Raw genomic sequence first — 16,374 nt, forward strand, 5'->3', positions numbered from 1 at the left:
CTAAAAATAGCTCTAAGAAAGACTGCAGTTCATTAAAAAAACAGCAATCAGTAAATTCAGACAAAAGCTGGGAGATTTGGTATCTGTGGTGTACTGAGAATGGTGTTAAAATTATAGGCTATCACTTTAATTTGTAAAGGGTTTGCTGTTCCTTCTTGTAGACTAGGGGGCTCTGTAGGGAAGCACATGATCTGGGTCTCTGGCAATCAGTCTGCAAATAGCCATCTTAGAATGAGGTGGAGTGAGATGTGTCTCTTTGCCTTAGGGAGCAGCCTGTTTTTTCTCTACCTGCTCTGGTGTTCTCAAGTGTGTTATCATTCTGAATTCTAAGAGGTAAAGTAGTGTTACACTGCAACCTCCCAGCAAGAGTATTTTAGATTTTTATCTAACTTCTTGGCATGTATGCCCTGAACATAACAGTATCACTCTTCCAGAAACAAGGGTCTTACATATGGGAAAGTCTAAAGAAACTATAGCAGTAAAACTGCTTTGTAAAAATGTTCAAAGCATATCATATGCATGGGTACTGCCCTTCCTTAGCCAAGGGACACAGAAATAATGGCATGCAACTATGCTACAGTCATACTGGTGGCAGGGGTCATTCCACTGGATTAGGCACTAGCAGAATAATCAGCGCATGTGTTATCAGATAGTCCCTGTTTTTGCTCAGCAGCTGCTGGTAAACAGGGACAGACTCGTATTACATTTCTTCTAATGCTGCACAGGGAAGATGCTGACAGTGGACTAACAGACTGTAGGGTCGTCTTAACAAAATTAACCCCACAAAGAAGAGATAGTGGACTAGACCAACATCCTGGTAAATGACACTTAATGTTGTATGCTCAAGTCACAAGAAAAGGAATTCAGTTTCCAATGGAGAAATCAGAGTCTGAGGTCTCCAGGTGAGTGGAAGGAAACCTGATCCTTTGCAGATATAATGTTGTCATGAACCAGAGAGCTGTGTCCTTGCTTTTGGTGTCTCAGTTTCCAGGATGCTTTTCTTTGCAGGGAACTCATGTGATCCAAGGAGGTGCTGGGCAAGCTTGGAAAAAAGCCACAGTGGCCCAAATAAAACCCTGGGCCACTGGCCATTACTTCAGTGGGGCCACGAGGTCCTATAATTTCTCTGTAGTAATGCACCTTTCTCCTAAGCACCTGTGGCTGCTCTTCCCATGGAGGCAGCCTTCCGGACAGGACTGGCTCCAAGTGTCCCCTGCAGACTTAGTCATTAACCTCACTTACTGACAGGCCCATTCACATCTCAGGTGCTTTAGCAACTACGAATGCTAGCAATGTACAGATGCTGGCCAGCCCTTCACTGTCTTCACAAGCAAGGCCACTTTATCAGTTGCCATGATGAGCTAGCCAGCCTGTGGACGCTGAGAGGAGCAGCATCTCTGCTGGATTAAGTGTCAGGCTGGCAACTAGAGCCTCAGTCTTGCCTCTCGACCTGCATGGAAAATCCTCACATGGGTTTCTGGTTCCTAACTGGCAGCTCCCAGGTTCCTCCAGAGGGGTGCAATGCACAGACTCCCCAGCTCCTTACCTGGGGGCACAGGGTGATCCATTGCTTGACTCTCTGCAGCTCCTGCTTGGAATAAGTGGACCCAGAGGTGGAGAGGTCCAACCAGGCCCCATCACTGGGGTGCAGAGAGAAGCCATGTAGAGACATCTCCCTCACTAACATTGCTGGGGCAAAAATCCACCCAGTATTAAGCATTGCAAAGTTCTCCAACTCCCTGCTAATTCCCCATGCCCCTCCTGCTCTATTTACTGTCGACTTTGCCTTGGCAGAGATTCAGGCCACCTAGAGGCACCTTTTGGATTAGTGCTCCTCCACAGAACAGGCGCATGCTGGTTCAAACAGAACACACATTCTTTCCCCGGGACTGGCCTTGGTGTTAACCCAAGTCTCCTGTGGATGCAGAATACAGCTGGCCATCCCAGGCACTGTGCAGATTGTTGTTGTGAGCACATAGCCACTATAATTCACTTTGTTTCTGGATGCTGGTGTGAAGCTTTAAGCCCTCAAATGAGATGTAACCAGAGAAACACCTCTCGCTCTACACCCGCCATGGCAATGACAAGCAGTTGGGATGTCTGTCACTGTGGTTAAACTCTCCAGCTGAGATTTCTAGGGGATTTGGATGTCTGGATCCCATTCATTTTAGTGGAAAGTGAATGTCTAAAACTCTTAGCTGGCTTGAAAAATCTCAGCCTGTGTGGGCTGCCTCAGTTGTCTGAAGCCCACATTAGGAGTAGGCTCATCATAGGCATGGTGCTTAGTCTAGTAAGCTGCTTATTACAATGTAAGTGGTTTTCATTTAATTCAGGCTCTGTCTGATTTTTATTATGTGTTTGTTGTTATTTCTGGCACTAGGGTAGTGTTTTCTTGTTAAAACCGTCCATGGTGCAGTGGATAAAGTGCTAGACAGAGAATTGAGAAACCTGGCCTCTGTGCCAAGTTCTGCCACTCACTAACTGGGTGACCTTGGACAAGTCCCTGCCTCGCTCTGTGCCTCAGTTTCCCCATCTATAAAATGGGCATAATCCTACTGAACTTCCTTTGCAATGTTCTTTTGGGCTACGAATTCTGGTGCTGCATAAGTGAAACATATTATTATAGCTATTTTAATTTATTATTTTGGATAACTTTCTATTGTGTATTGTGTATGCATGTGTGTTTTACATGTGTAAATTAGCACCTTGTTGCTCCAGAAGAAGGCTCTGTAGAAATGCTAATATAAATAAATAAAATAAAATGAAATAAATATATCCATTTAATTTCTCTCTGTGTGGTTTAAAAGAGATTTGGTTTAAAGAGGCTCTGGAATGGAGGACAGCTGAATTAACAACCAGAAGAGAGAGAGGTTTACTCTGCAGTAAGACTATGCAAACCACATAAAATTGGGATTTGTTTTATAACACTCATTGAAAAGTTCTGAAACCCAAAGATGAAATATGATGTATAATATGAAGAGATAGAGATGAGACCCTTTCACACTTTCAGTGCTGCATGGCTGACTTCTAAAAACTCCTTCTAAAAGCAACAGGATATTGCTGTAGCGATGATGTGTCCATGCACAATATAATAAATGACTTGTTTCCAATGATGATAACACCAATAAATACCAAATTTAAAAGAAAAACAACCCCACAGATCACAAAAAATGGCAGACTTTAAAACATCCAGAAAGCTCTTGCTCCAGCGAAGGGCACGTAACCATGGCGACAGGTGGCCTCACTGTCACAATAATAAAAAAATATATTATTCGAGGGGAGCTCTTAAAAGGGAAATATACATTTGGCTGAGGTGTTTGATCAAATATAGGCAGCGGGCTGGAGAATGCTAGGGAGGGGGCAGGAAAGCAAGCCCAGCCATCCTTCAAACTGGAACAGGTGCAGAGGGGGAATTTGTTGCTTCAGAGGCTGCTGGGGATGTTTAAAATGGAATCAAGGATGGCCACATCGGTGGAGATGATGAGGATGGGCCTGCGGCTAAAACCCAGAGACCAGTCTCGTTTAACCCCTTGTTGTCCCGTACTTGGACCAGACAGTGCTTGGCCCACAAAGAGTGTGAAAGAATGGGGAGAGGGCTGGGCAAATCACTGCCAGGATTGCTCCAGGTAGGCACTGCTGGCCGCAGCAGCAACAACCACCCAACATGGGTGGGGTGATGAGACCTGACCTCAAGCCCTGCAGCTGAGCTGGGTTTGGGGAATACCACATGTTGTGGAAGGGGTTCAGGGCTGCCAATACTGAGTCCTCCTAAGGCTCTGAAGGTTGCATATGCCCCCTGCAGTCCCAAGTAATTTATCACAGGGCGTGGCATAAAGCCGGACTCTGTTCTTATGCAGCTCCTGCCACTAATGGTAGAAACAGACCATGATGAGGATATGTAAGCCGAGAGCTGAGTGCTTATTGCCATGGCTGCAGAGGAGATAGAAAAGCCTCTTTCTTCAGAAAACATGTCCTTGCAACGAAGCTGAAATTTGTAGTGGGAAATCCTGGGAGCAGTGACTCTGAAAAAGGTTTGGGGGTTGTGGTGGAACAAAGGCTCCCTGTGTGATGCTGAGGCCAAAGGGCTGTAATGGGGATAGAGAACAGCTCTGCTTTGCATAATTAATAACTGTTAATCTCTCCTGGCCCTCAAAACAATTAGAAAAGTGCTCCACCTCCGTTTATCCCAAAACAGCATCCAACTAAAGACAATAAGAAAAGAGTTCGTATCACATGAGACACATTGTCTGAAGACTAACAGATCAGCCAAGGTTAGGAGTTCGTCTCTACAAGAATAGAAATTACAATGACTAAATAAGATTATTGTTAATCACCTAGGCAAGAATCGCTTATAATTTGCATATGCATAAATCCCCTTTCTCTGTCCCATCATAGCTAAAACAGAGCTCAAAAAAATTACGAATTAAGGATAATGCTCTGCTTTCCTAAGCAAAGTGGCCCATTGCACATTGTGAGTGGATCAAGAGACAGGGTGGGGAACCTGCAAGTCTATCAAACTAGATATAACTTGCTGTGAGACTGAAAATCAATTAGGGTGAACTGCCCATTACCCCAAGAAATCCAAACCACATGTATTCACCCTAATTTATAAACTATACATTAGCTTGTCTTGAAAAATCAAATATATCATTGATAATCTGTTTTGCCCCCATCAATATGTCTTCCACCAAAAATTAGAAGCTGCACAATTGCTTGCCTTGTGACTCAAATCTACATCTCTCTATATATGGCTAGTGTTTCTTGTTCTGTTGCAAACCCCAAATAACATGAAATGCCTAAGTATAATCAAAGAATGTCTGAAGTATGTACATCAGATTTAGAAGATTATAAGAGATTTTGTTGGTTTTCATTGTAAATAATTGTGGCATTCTAAAAGTACTAAAATTGTATGGTACATGGAAGAAAGCATCTTGAAAGATATAAACAAGGATGTAGTTTTGGATTATTAAAATAAATTGCTTAAAAAGGGGGAAATTACAATGAATAATGTGGGCTAATATTGAAATATAGTCCTTGAAATAAATCAAACATCAAAAGCCTCTGACAAGAAAAAGGATTGAAAATATTTGCATACGCCATCGCAACAGATGTCATCTGAAACGTTGCATTTCCCTGTCTTTTCTTTAACATAAGAGACTGGTTAAGTCTCCACTCACTAGTCATGCAGAAAATAACCCTTTTTAGATCTTAGCCAAATTAATACATTAATGTATAGGTCCAAGCAAACTGGCCTAAGAGAGTTTTAAAATAATAACTTTCAGCAATTGCTTTCGAGATTCTAAACTTGTCCCTTTTGGACTAATCCATTCCAATTGTAGGGATCATCCTCTTAAAAGTGCCTTAAAGACAAGTGCATGCTTGGAAGTGTGAACAGTGTGTTGGGTACTAAAAATTAGTTACATGGCGTCATAATAAATGTAATAAGAAATCTTGGTGATTTGCAATGTTCTTCATATAGCTTGGTGCAGTCTGTGACAACTGCTTGCAAGCCTGTATTGTGTGTTCAGTCATACCTAGAACTATGTTTGTGTCTTACACTAGATTAAAGAACAGTTGGTTGTATACTGATGGGCTTCTGGGTGAACCAATACATTGTTTATTAGGTAAGACTCACCAAGTGTCCTGATTTGAGAAATACTGCTCAAGTTAACAGTTGACCTAAAAAGAATGGAGCGATAAAATTGGTGAACTAACAGACCCTGGATTCAATCAAAAGGGATTATTTTATTAGATTCCATTCTAATATTGGCTAACACTTATCCAATTGGCAAATCTAGTTTGTTATATTTCAGTTTTAAAATATAACTGGGATGTGACCCTCTTTCACCCTAGCTTATGTTATCCTTGGACGCATAAACAGGGGAATCTTGAGTAGGAGTGGAGAGATTATTTAACCTTCGTATTTAGCACTGGTGCAATCCTTGCTCGAAAGTTGTGTCGGGTTCTGGTATTCCACAATTTAAGAATATTAATAAATTGATGAGCGTTCAGAGAAGTGCCATGAGACCAATTACAGGTTTAGAAAAGATTCCTTATAGTGATAGCCTCAAGATGCTCAATCTGTTTAGCTTAACAAAAAGGTTGGGGAGGGGGTGACTTGATCACAGTCTGTAAGTACCTACTTGGGGAACAAATATTTGCTAATGGACTTAAGTCTAGCAGAAAAAGGTATAAAACGCTCCTCTGGCTAGAAGTTGAAGCTAGACTGGAAACACAGACTGGAAACAAGGCAGACATTTTTAACAGTGTGGGTAATTAACCACTGGAGCTATGTACCAAGGGTCATGGTAGATTCTCCATCATTGACTATTTTAAAATCAAGATTGGATGCTTCTTCTAAAATATCTGCTCTGAGAATGATTTTGAGGCAGTTCTCTGACTTGTGTAGAAGATCAGACTAGATGAACACAATAGTCCCTTCTGGGCTTGGAGTCTATGGCTCTATGTAATCTGTGAATACAATAAGAATGTACACTGTGCATTTATTGCCAGTGTCTCTCTCTGCCCTCCTTGTGACCAGCCATTCAACTCCAGTAAAGCCAGGAGCTGGCTGGAGAGTGATAAATGCAGCATATAATCTGAGAAGTTTAGCAATAGTTTCCCATAAGTAAATGTGCAGCTGACATGCCCAATGGCTCTGTTATGCTCAGGAGTGCTCACTCTCTCTGGGGATAGTGGGACTTTCTGAGGGTGAGGCTATATTTGGTGTGTGCAGTAGCTGACCCTCAGCTTGCAGTTGGTTTGCTTTGTTAATGTTCTGTTCTGTGTAGGTTCTCATACCACACTCATCACCATTGTATCTGAGCCCTTCCCAGTCATGCACTGAATGACGTGACTAACAGCTGTTACGTGTTGTTTGTTCTCTCATCCTCTAATCATGGGGAGAAGCATGCATAGTGGAGTGTCTACTGTTGGTGGGTTTTTAAAAATATATCCATGCTGTGATGTATTTGTGTTAGAAAATCTAGGTTAGTGAAATGTGCTTTGCACTTGGAGTGGAAGCAGTGAGGTTTGTGATGGTCCATAGTCCTGGATGGTGGTGTTTCCCATTCCTGCTTTGTCCTAGCAAGAAGTGGTGGTCACCCTGGGGTGCAATTTAAAAGAGTTCAGACTGTGGGGTCAGTGTATGCCTGCTGTCCCCTGCTCAGTGGAGAATATGTAGCTGAGTATAGATCAGGGTATTGGCTGTATTAATATATACTATGCCTTTTGCAGGAGAAAATCTCGAGTGATATTCCTGGCCCAGAAGCAGTTTGTGATTCACTGGTTCAGGAGGGTTCTGGGTCAAAATTTTGCTCCAGTTTTCTCCTGCCCCTAAAGTTGTTTTTCCCAGTCCCCATCCCCCTTCCCTTCATTTGTCATATGACTCTGAACTCTGGTCTCTCCTCCTGTGGGTAGGCGGGTTCTGCCAGTAGGATGACCCACCTGGGCCGTAAGAGCCTAAGCATGAGGCTCGTCTGATGACAGGTTTATGTGGTTTTTAAATAATGCTGAGCAGCCCTTGAATCGGGTTCTGAAGCACCATATAGATGAGATGGATTATACAGTGTTTGCCACCATGGAGGGTATGGAATCATTCTTGGGTGTTGAGCTGGGTCACCTGAAGGGATCTTGCCCATGCATTGCTGAATCAGAGGACCATGGTAAGAATACAGGGCCAAAGGATAGAGGGGCTGGGGCTGGGACATCATGGGACCAGTAGCAGATAGTATCCATATCTGAACTGCTGGGATCTGTGTCCCCCTACCTCACCCTAGCTGCGCTTCTGTTGTTCAGGGGTCAGCTCCCGCAGAGCACCCCTCTGTTGTGACCCCATCACCTGTGATTGGACAGAAGCAAGTCCTGGTCCTCCTTGTGGAGCAGGTGGAGACAGACGCTGGAGCTGGATCTACCTGGGACTGTTCTTAAAAGGTCCAAGATGCTGGAGGCCCCTGAGCTGCCAACTGTGACTGAGGCTGGAGACACACAGGGCTCTGGAGAACAGGATTGTACCATGCCAGGTGGTGGCACCATGCTTGGGGCTTCCAGTGGTGCCCTGTTTCTCCCAGGGGTAGTGACACTGAGTCTCAGCCCAAGGCTGCCCTGCCCCTGGCTCCTGAGAGGTCAGTGGGGATCAATGTGCTGGATGCTCACCCAGCGGTCGCCCTCAGAAGGAATAGGGATGCTGCAGCAGGAGTCCGATGTTCTCCTGAGCTGCTAGAGTCTGAGCGGGGTGTAGGAGAGGACAATGACCTCTTTGAGAGCGAGCCGGGCAACGTATTTCAGGGGAATGGTTTATTTGCTGAAAAGTGTCACTTCAGTTGGCCCCAAAGTATTTGTGAATCTGAGCTGATGAGTTTCAGCCAGCACCAGAAAACCACATATGCCTGGCCTAGCTCACTGGTCACGACAATCGCCAGAAAGGTGGGAAGACCAACATTTGAAATCCCACTCTAGAGCAGGGACTTGAGCTCAGATTCCACTCTGCTTTCCCAGGTAAGTGTCATAGTCACCCAGCCATTGGCAGGAAACGGGGGGGTGCTCTTAATTGCTTCTCTTGAAGCTGTTCCACTTTGTGTAAATACTTAACTAGTCATTGGGTCAAAGAGAGGGAAGTAGGAGACATGAAGTCACATCCCTCCTCGGAATCAGGTAGGGAGAAAATTTTACTCCATCTCTCCTACTTTTCAGGTGAGTGCCTGAATCACCAAGCTACAGAGGCCTCCTCACACTATCTAGTCTATTTTTGATAACTGGTTTTTAATTCATGTGGTTTTTTACAGCCAGCAAACTTTTAAATCTGAGTATGGGGTTCATTTAAAGAGAACCAGGAGAAAATCTTTGGTAGGGGTGACTATGCCTATCTGTTTACAAAGTTAGAAACTTTTTGGGATTGAGCCAGTGTTTAGTTCCTGGGTGAACTTGGTGATGGAGATGCCTTTCTGATCCAAATGTAATGCTTGCTTGGGGTGGGTTTCTCTTTATTTACTCCTTTCTGTAGGAACATTATAAGGAATAATATTTAATATTTGTTTACAATGCTTTGTTGGTGTGTTTTATATGTAATTTATGGTGAATGAAAAGTTATTTTTCACATCACATCTCACTCTCTAGCTCTCTTTCTCCACTTCACTGCTTTTAGCACAACCAATCTTCTAGCAAAAAAACAAGACATTGGCAAGAAAACAGGAGTTTACCTAAAATTTTAAGCATGTTGAGCTGAATCCTGCCTTCATACATACAAAATTAAAATCAGTGAGGCTCAAGCAGGCGATTTGGACCCTTTTCTGAAATCTTGAGTCCTGATTGATTATGAAACCATCATATCTAATTGGGCCCCTGGAATTTAGATTTTCCTCAGAGACACATCCTGGGTTTGCAGTCTCTGTCTCTCTCTTTCTCATTAGTTATTATTAAATATTAACATTATTGAATATTTGTATTATAATATGATTAAAAGCCTCCAATCACTGTGCTAGGCACTGGATAAACACATAGTATTTAGGCACCTGTGATCAGGGTCCCAGGGGGGCTATGCTGAGATTGCTCCGCTAGGGCAAACTGCAAAGAATGGGGCAGCCAATCCCCAAAACTGGTGTTTATTCCAATACGTAGTTTCACCAAGCCAGCAACAAAACAGCTTCCACAATGCCTTACTGGTTACCCAGAAGCCAAGAACACAGTTCCCTTAAAGCAACCCAGCCTTGGGCTCCCTCCCAGACAGCTAAGTTAAATATGGTGAGGATTACTGAAAATTTTATTCATCATATAAAAAGTTCTACTAATCCCAAAGGATCAGACACATTACCTCCCCGTTTGATGAATGTTTCAGATCTTACCCAAATACACACTTATAGCCAATTCTTATTAACTAAACTAAAATTTATTAAAAAAAAGAAAAGAGAGAGAGAGCGTCTTGGTTAAAAGAGCATTATACATACAGACATGGATAGAGTTCTTAGGTCAGTTTCATTGTAGAGATGGTGAGCTTTAGAGTTGCAAACAGTCCCCTCAGAATTAGTCCATAGGTTCAGTCCAATGTCCAATATCAGGGTGATCCAGAATGGAGCTGGAGACCTCTATCTTGTAGCTCAAGCTTCCCCCAGTGAAGCATGAACAGATTTGAGATGAAAGGATCAGGTCCCAAGAGTTTTTTAGAGAGATTACTGGCAGGATCTGATAGCTTCTTGACAGCATGCAGTCCTTGGGTCAACAACAGGAATTATTCTAGCACTGAAGTAAACCTATGTCCTAAGCATCATTGGAAAAGTAACTACATGGATTAACATAAGGCAATTGCCTATCTATCTCCCACTGTTTGCAGGTGATGTACCACGAACTTCTAAGAGACGTTAAGACAGTGATATCACTACATTTGCAGCTCATTTAAATGTTAACATCTTCTTTTGATCTCTGAATTAACAGATAGATGGATACTGCTTAGTTACATTGCCAACCTCTAACAATATATATGTAAACACACAAAAATGACAACTATTATCTACTAATTTGTCTCTAAAGGTTGAATCTGGGTCAGTTAACCTGTTAGTTGTGTAACGCGTTCTGGCCCTGTGTCATAGCGCCTAATCTCCATTGATTTCAATAGAAGTTAGGTACCTAAATACTTTTGAGGATCTGGGCCAAAGTAGGAGACAGCCTCTCTCTGCCTCCCACACATTCTCTTCTCTCTCCCTCCCGACGTTCCACCCATCTCTCTTTTGAATGTGCAGTTTTTAACTGTTACACTCTGAAAGCTAGAATTCAACATTCCCAAAGATGGCACTGGACCCCTCCCACACTGTGTTCACAGAGCTCTTCAGATGTGCTGAGGCCAATCCAGAAACCCCATGAGCACTCCCATCCCACGAAAGGCAGGAGCTAGTTTGCTGGAATGTCAGCACCACAGGCCCCTTTGTGAGCACTACAACAATCCTGGCCTGCAAATTTAACCCTGTGGTGTTATATGGTGAAATTAGAGGGATCACGCAACAGGGGAACTGGGACGTAGATGCTCCACTTATTCCCTGCAGTGTCTCCATTATTTCCCCAGCCCACTCATTAACACCACCCCCACAGAACTGCCTTTGAAAATTCTCCACTGTCCCTCAGGAGCAGTGGGTGTCGGGAGGGGCACATTTACTCCCCACACAGGGATAGTGAGTGCTGCTTCAGGAGCACTCTCAGAGCACAGACCCAGAGGGACAGGCCCCTGGAAACTGAACACAGCAGCTCAAACTGCTGCCACCAAGTGCCTCATCCAGAACTCCTCGCTGAGGAGCCTGCCCGTGCCCTGGTGTTTGAAAATCACTTGCACTGAAAGATACAAGAAAACAATAGTAGCTTTAGCTTTAAGCTACAGAGCAGCGTGTGGGCAGGGCCGGTGCAAGGAATTTTCGTGCCCTAGGTGAAACTTCCACCTTGCATCCCCACCCAGCTAAACACCGCCCCCAAGGCAGCTAACTCAGCATCCGATCCAGGGAGCCCCCCCGCAGCAGCTACCCCCCCCCACTGTGACAGCTAACCCCTCTCCCCCCCTCATCCCCCCATGGCAACTAACCCCACCCAGGGAGACTCCCCCCGCCACGGCAGCTAACCCTGCCTGGGGAGACTTCCCACCTCTCCTCCCCCCCCACCACGGCAGCTAATCCTGCCTGGGGAGACTTCCCACCTCTCCTCCCCCCCCGTCACGGCAGCTAACCCTGCCTGGGTAGCCCACCCCAGCTCACCTTGGCTCCGCCTCCTCCACTGTGCACGCCGGCACTGCTCTAACTCTCCTCCCCACCCAGGCTTGTGGCGCTGATTGCAGGCGACTTAGAGCTGGGCTGTCTGCTCAGCGGAGGAGGCAGAGTGGAGGTAAGCTGGGTCAGGGAGCTGTTCCCCTGTGTGCCCCCCCGTTACTGCGGGCAGCCCTCCCCGCGTGCCCCCCCCAGCTCACCTCCACTCCATCTCCTAGCCTGAGGGGACTTTTAGGCGCCCCCAACCACTAGGTGCCCTAGGTGGCCGCCTAGTTTGCCTAAATGGTTGCACCGGCCCTGCATGTGGGTAGGAAGTGGGGAGGGGATGGCCTGGTGCTTTAAGACCAGATTTGAAAGCTAGCTTTCCTGCAAACCAGAGTCCAGTCCTGGCAGTGGCAAACTTGTAATTTCTCTAGGCACTTTTAGCATGCGGCATCCTCCCCGTGTAGGTATTTTGGGCACCTGAAGGTTGCATGAGGAAGGTCTGTCTAAGTGAGGATCCATTCCTGCCACTGAAGATCCTAGGGCGCCTGGTGTGCACTATGCTGCTGGCCTGGTGCAGCAAGGATAGAGCAGCACTCCCTTGTATTACAGGGGTGCTGAAGGGCCCAGCGTGCTGGGCAGACAGAGGTAGACACGTCCCTATCCTGAAGCAATTACAATCTAAGAAGTCCCTGCCTTGTAACTCTGCCCTGCACACCTGTTTAAGGTTTCAGCAGGATGTTAACTTCCTTCCTTCTTAATGGAAAAGAAGCCAGGCCTGTCCCGCTTCGTTCTCACCCAAGTATTCCATTGAGCCAACCAGCCACATTAGTGTAATGAATTGACAGTGATAAAATGACATAATAGCAAGTGTGTGTGTGCGTAGGGGGGAAATATACAATGTTGAGGGATCCTAGTGTGCACTGTAGCAGGTATAAAACACTCAGGTCCAGTTCCTCAAATGTGTTCTGGCACCTTAACGCTCACTGCAATAAATTTAAATCAATAGGAGTTAGGCACCTAAATACCTGTGAGGGTCTGGGTCTCAGATCCCATAGTGGACGGACAAACATCCACATACACACACATATCTGTACACATCTACTCACCCCATGCCCCCCTCCCCCCACACAAAGATAGATCTGAAAAGAAACAGAAGGGATGGTTTCTAATATTGAAAGTGATCTGAATAAAAAAATTACAACTCTATGAGGAAAACCCTGCACTGCTCCTTGAAGGCGCTTTACTGGAGTTTGATTCAGTAGGCTACCATATAACAATTTAAAGCACACAAAAGAAAGCTGGGTTCGTTTTGTAAAACCAGCAGGGCCTCAGGAAGTAACCAGAGCTCCCCTGCAACACTGCAAAATGTTCCAGCATGTCACCCCTGCATCTGTTTGCAGTCAGTACCTGAGCAGGACGAATGCTTCCTGAAGGTTTGGAGATGCCATTAGGACACTGTGCCATTTGGTACCTCACTTGTGAGGGACGGCAAGGACAGCTTGCAAGTCTATTTTGGATGTGGTGTAGGAGCAAGAATAGGCTGGGGACCCTCTGGGTGGGCGGGTAGGTACAGTAAGTGCTAGCAGAGTCCACAATATGACTAGAAATAGAAAGACCCAAAAGACCCCTCTGTAGTAAAGGCTACTCGCTGATAAGGAAGGCTCTGAGGCTGCTGAAGGCCTGTGACACTGTAGCTGGACACTGGTATGTGCCTGGGGTCTGCTCGCCTGTTGTTTTACCCCTGTGCACTTGTAACCCTCAGGGGCCTTCAGTTTGAATGCCTGATTTTCCACTGTTAAGAAGCTTCTTCTCAGCACTTGCTGGGTATGTCAGTGTGCTAGTGTGTTAGTAATAGACTCTAAGGGGGGGAGGAATAGCTCAGTGATTTGAGCATTGGCCTGCTAAACCCAGGCTTATGAGTTCAATCTTTGAGGGGGCCATTTAGGGAACTTGGGTAAAAATCTGTCTGGGGAATTGGTCCTGCTTTGAGCAGGGGGTTGGACTAGATGACCTCCTGAGGTTCCTTCCAGCCCTGATATTCTATGACTCACAGCTCTGTGTCTGTCCCTGGGGAATGTGCTAAGGATGGGGACTCATGTACAGAACTATTGTGTTTGCCCAAGGTGACTGCAGACCCTAATGCACTAAAGGGTTCCCCACACCATTGTTCATGTAGGCCATGATTCATTGAGAACTTCAGCTCCTAACCTGAGAAGAAAGGCTGGTCTAATGGGTAGAGCACTGGCTGGGGTTTAGGAGACCCAAGTTCAATTCTTGACTGAGCCACAGACTTTACAAAAGTCCCATTAACTTGGGTGCGTTCTAAAATATTACCCTTAATCTGCTCTGTGCCTCTGTTCCCATCTGTAAAATTGGGATAATACTTCCTGACCTCACAGTGGTGCTGTGAGTATCAATCCATTAACCATTGTGATCTGGAAGATGTGATGACACCAAGGGGCCATATGTGTACTTAGGTCGGTGACTGAAGCTAGCAAGTTGCTCTCTCTTCCCAAGAGTTTGGGTATGACCCCAAACCATGGATGCCATGGTGAGCTGTCCAGCTGAGGGGGAAGAGGCTTGCTTGAGAAATTCCTGGAGCAAGTCAGATCTGAAATATCTGGCATGTCTGATCTCAGCTAGAATCAAGGAGGAAAGAAGCAGCAGCAGAAATGAAATGAAATTGGGGATAAGGTTGATCCCAAACCATTCAGTGAAAAACTGGGAATGTATCTGACCCTTGGATACCTGTTGCTAATGCTGCACCATTGTGGGGCACCTGCCACACAGCAGTATTTGCTGCTCCAGTGACACCCCGAAGCCTTGTTGAATAATTCCCTTGTTTGGCAGAGTCTGGAAGAGTAATAAACACAAGGAGATCATGCAGCTAGCACACTGCTGCCCGCTGTTCGCTGCCTTTCACAGACAGATTAGAGCCTCAGGATGCTAATGACTGCCGTGGCTTCACACAAATCCTGCAGCTTGAAACGTCTGGTAGGAAAAAGCTCTTTTCACAAGTCAACTCCTCCCACCTACATGTGCTCCAGATGGCCAGCAGGTACAAGAGCAGAGACTGGGGAAGCCACAAGAGTGTCACCAGGTTGACTGGAGGCAGAAAAGTTGGACAGCTACAATGTTTATCTTATGTGGGTCTATTCACAACAAGTATATGTGTGTGTGTGTGTGTGTGTGTGTGTGTGTGTGTGTGTGTGTGTGTGTGTGTGTGTGTGTGTGTGTGACAGAGATGTCCGTTTCCTGTAACTGCCTTCATAAATGGCATTGAATTCAGTTTTTCTCTCTTTGGAGGTCATGGTATTAACTGCAGAGGTGAGCCTGGGAAGTGTTATGAGTTTCAGAGCACTATATTGAACAATGGACCAGACAGGAATGGACTTTTGTACCAACTGTGTCAAGTGGTTTGCCTGGAGCTCTCTCACGGGAGATGAATGGAGATGGGTCCTATTGTATGCTCATTACCTGTTCCTGCAATCTGAAGATCAAAGGCGTGAGCTGCATCCTGGAGAGACTGACCTATAGATGGGGGCATAGTGGGGGTCTCAGCTAGAGCTGTTATGAGCTTATAACCGCAGACAGGAGCGACTCCTGCAGAGCCCCTGCTGGAGTCAGGGATGATCTCCGGTGAGAGCATTGGCATGTGTGTAGGTTCTTTGTTCTTTTTAATAAGTTTTCTCTGCCTTGCTTTCACCTCAAAAATAAATGTACTTGACTAGAAAGAGCTGTGAGGTACCTTATCACTGGTGCAGTTATGTCATTTCTAGCCTCTGAAGAGAGAAAGCAAAGCACAGATGCTGGCCTGGTTAGGCCGTCTGGCTTGCTAGGAATATCATGGTGTAAGCAGGGAACTGCGCTGCCTGGAAAAAAAACCCAGTCATGATGGAGAGAGATGTGGGTCTCTACCTAAGAGAGGTAGCTGGGTGCCTAGATTGGGTGTCCTTGGTGGAGATCCTTCGCCCCTGCTCTACAGACTGGAATGGCTTGTTGGATGTGAGTAATCTTAGATCCCTGGCTCAGGATCCTTTGGGCCAAGGGTGGCCAACCTGAGCCTGAGAAGGAGCCAGAATTTACCAATGTACATTGCCAAAGAGTCACAGTAATACGTGAGCAGCCCCTCATCAGCTCCCCGCCACCCAGCTCCCAGTGCCTCCGACCCACTGGCAGCCCCGCTCCTCCCTCCCTGCACCTCCCGATCGTGTTTCGTGGCGTGCAGGAGGCTCTGGGGCAGGGAGGAGTGAGGGCACGGCAGGCTCAGGGAGGGAGTGGGAAGGGGTGTGGGGGCAGGGCCTGTGGCAGAGCCAGGGGTTGATCAGTAAGCACCCCCCAGCACATTGGAAAGTTGGCGCCTGTAGCTCCAGCCCCAGAGTTGGTGCCTATACAAGAAGCTGCATAATAACTTCTGAGCCGCATGTGGCTCTGGAGTGACAGGTTGGCCACCCCTGCTTTGGGCGAATCCCCTGGACCACAGTCAGGGATTCTGACTCCTGAGACAAGATGCAAATTTCCCACCCCCCCTTCAGCTAGTTCTCCTTCCCTTCCCTCACCCTGGTGTTTCCCATCATCTTCCCTGCCCTCTCCCCCTCCACCCCGGGGCAGCTCATTCGCTGGCGGTTTGGTTCACTGGCTTTCAGTCCAACTG

The sequence above is a fragment of the Gopherus evgoodei genome, chromosome 14 (assembly GCF_007399415.2).
Source record: "Gopherus evgoodei ecotype Sinaloan lineage chromosome 14, rGopEvg1_v1.p, whole genome shotgun sequence".
NCBI classification, from domain to species: domain Eukaryota; kingdom Metazoa; phylum Chordata; order Testudines; family Testudinidae; genus Gopherus; species Gopherus evgoodei.